The sequence below is a fragment of the Xiphias gladius genome, chromosome 22, assembly GCF_016859285.1.
Source record: "Xiphias gladius isolate SHS-SW01 ecotype Sanya breed wild chromosome 22, ASM1685928v1, whole genome shotgun sequence".
Taxonomy (NCBI): domain Eukaryota; kingdom Metazoa; phylum Chordata; class Actinopteri; order Istiophoriformes; family Xiphiidae; genus Xiphias; species Xiphias gladius.
The window spans coordinates 17,317,100-17,319,599 of NC_053421.1; the positions used below are offsets into that span (position 1 = coordinate 17,317,100).

Here is a 2,500-nt window from a genome sequence, read left to right on the forward strand (position 1 = left end):
CCTATATGAGCTGGCTGCCTCCATTCACCTCCTGCTTTTTCTAGACTCTTCCCTGCTTTCAAACATCCGCTGATTGATTAAAGGCCTTGTTTACCTTTGCTGTCCACTGTTCCCCTCTTTTGTATGGTACCCCCCACACAGTCTCTCTCTGAGCTCTGGTAATCCCCTGAATCAGCCCCCTAGTGTTAAAGCCACATCTGTTCACAAACAGGAGAGTTCCAGTAAATCCAATACACCCCTGCACTACATCTCACTCTTTGTTCATGCTAGTATGTGACTGGCGATCATACCCTCTAGTATGATCGCGTGTGTGCTGTGTTGTTTAATTTTCCGTCAGTTTTTTTTTGGTGTGCTTCGATAGAAAAATTATAGGGATCTAAAGGGCCTAGCCAACAAGGTCATACATACTCAGGTCAAATGCACAATTATATTAAAAGCCAAACTCACAAAGAGAGATGAATGATGTATGTATTTATATATGCAATCTATATTTTCAGATACAGGTGTAAACAGACATGTTTCCCTAAAAACAAAAAAGTTTTAAAACAGAAATATATAAAGTAAAAATCAATATCTGTGCACGCTATCTGAAAGTAACCTTTGGCTTTCAAAAAAACACAAATTAAAAAGTACAATAGCATCATCAACACTATCACCATCACCAACAACAAACAACAATTTTTTTGAAAGGATTTTCATGCAAGAAAGGCAACTGTGATGAACAATGTTAACAGGGGACCAGGTCACTAATGACGCAGAGGGTCAGGTGGGTCTGTTTCAGAACACACACACACACACACACACACACACACACACACACACACACACACACACACACACACACACACACACACACACACACACACACACACACACACACACACACAAACACAGAGAGTAAAGCTTAAAACTCTGGTTTTTCTATATCTGATCTACAAACAACCCAACAGACACAGTGTGAGTGTCTGACTGACCCAGCTGTCACTCTGGTGTGCATGTTAAGATTCCATGGGAGCCCACTTCAGGGCATGAGGACAAGTTAACAGTTAAAAGTTTAAGTTGAAAGATCCCTTCTCATATTTTAGGAGTATGGCCACAATCTCTTTGACAAGTTCAATTGGCTTTGAGAGCTACCTCAGTGCTGTGGTGTCTGGCTCAGTGTTACTTATCAAATAAGTCTTTTAATATACAACTATGGAAACAATAATCCAATACTAGGCTGACCAGTCAAAAATTGATGTTATTTACAGATGGTCAGGAAATATCCCTCCTATGGTGACATCAAGTATCTGTGACTATAAGCTGAATGCAAGAATGTGCATCAGAGGAGATTGCCATCACTGGAACTGTTTGTGTGTGTTTATTGGAGTGTCATTTTTGCAGATTCTTTGTTTTAACTGAGAGGCTTGTGTAAGATTCTCCTGTAGTCGACTACATTTGAATTAAGTACATAAGGTGACTGCATTGAAGTGACGTGACTGCATTGAAGAAACAAGGCACGATTAAAAGGATATAAAAAACAACATCATGAATTGAGGGAGGAGGAAGAGGAGAAGAGAAAACTATAGTGGACCCCTCCAGATCCTCAACAGTTTGTGAAAACAGCACACTGAGGAGTAGCATTTGGCTTAACATTTCATCGTTAGCAATGCTCCAAAAGCATGTATGTCCTTATATTCAGTTACACCCGACCTACTTCATTTGATACGTTTTAAAAATGATTCCCTCAAGTGATTAAAAAGTAAAGCACGTTACAATGCACAAAAATGACCAAAGCAGTTACTATGACTTACTTTGCATCATTTTTGCAGAGGGAGATTCATTGCTTAGACTGTTCAACATTTCTCATTGGCCATTGTTTAAAGGGGTCTCCTTTAACAACTCTCCATTGCTTTCAGTTTGCTTCAGAGAACACTCTGTAAAGATATAACCATAGATTGTCAATGCAAACACATACTAAGGTGTCAATGAAAAGCAATAGCTCACAATAATCTGGCCTATGCTTCTCTATGTAGCAGTTATTGTGTTTGTGGGTGACATCAATGCAATTTAAAAAAAAATTGCCTGTTTCGTGATGTATTCAGGCACAATCACCTCGATTTTTCCTCTGTCTAAAACAGGCCCATTTATTGTGAATATCCTTTAATCTAAAGTAGCTCCCAATGCTGTGAGCACACAATATAGATAACTGTTAATAATTTTCATGGCTTCCTCTGCCGTTAGCGACCAAGTTCATGTTCTTTGGCATGACAGGTGGTGCAGACTGTGTGTGGTGTAAAGGTGTATGTCTATCTGTGTTTAGAGAGGGATTAGGGCAATATAGATACTTAGATCCCCTGAACTCCAAATGTCCAAATGTCCAAATGTCCAATTTTTGAGTCCCAAGATAACAGACAGGGGAAAAAAAACAGATATGATGGGCATTGGCATAGCAGTCCCAGTTTTGCATACAGGCTTTCCTCATCACCATGAATCACTCCAGGGGTCAAAGTTCAAAAGT

The 2,500-nt window shown here is 39.5% G+C and overlaps 2 protein-coding genes across 4 annotated transcripts in view; both read right to left on the reverse strand.

Moving 5' to 3' along the window:
* LOC120783843 (lens epithelial protein) overlaps positions 1-310 on the reverse strand; it is a 1,196-nt gene extending 886 nt beyond the window's left edge. The window contains exon 1 of the mRNA XM_040117140.1: positions 1-310. This exon is cut by the window's left edge and continues 886 nt beyond it. The gene's annotated coding sequence lies outside the window, so the exon portion shown is untranslated.
* A 143-nt stretch (positions 311-453) lies between these two features.
* shc1 (SHC (Src homology 2 domain containing) transforming protein 1) overlaps positions 454-2,500 on the reverse strand; it is a 22,582-nt gene continuing 20,535 nt past the window's right edge. Inside the window, exon 12 of one of the 3 annotated variants that reach the window (XM_040117136.1) lies at positions 454-2,500. This exon is cut by the window's right edge and continues 924 nt beyond it. The gene's annotated coding sequence lies outside the window, so the exon portion shown is untranslated. The other 2 variants (XM_040117138.1, XM_040117139.1) reach the window with 2 other exon arrangements.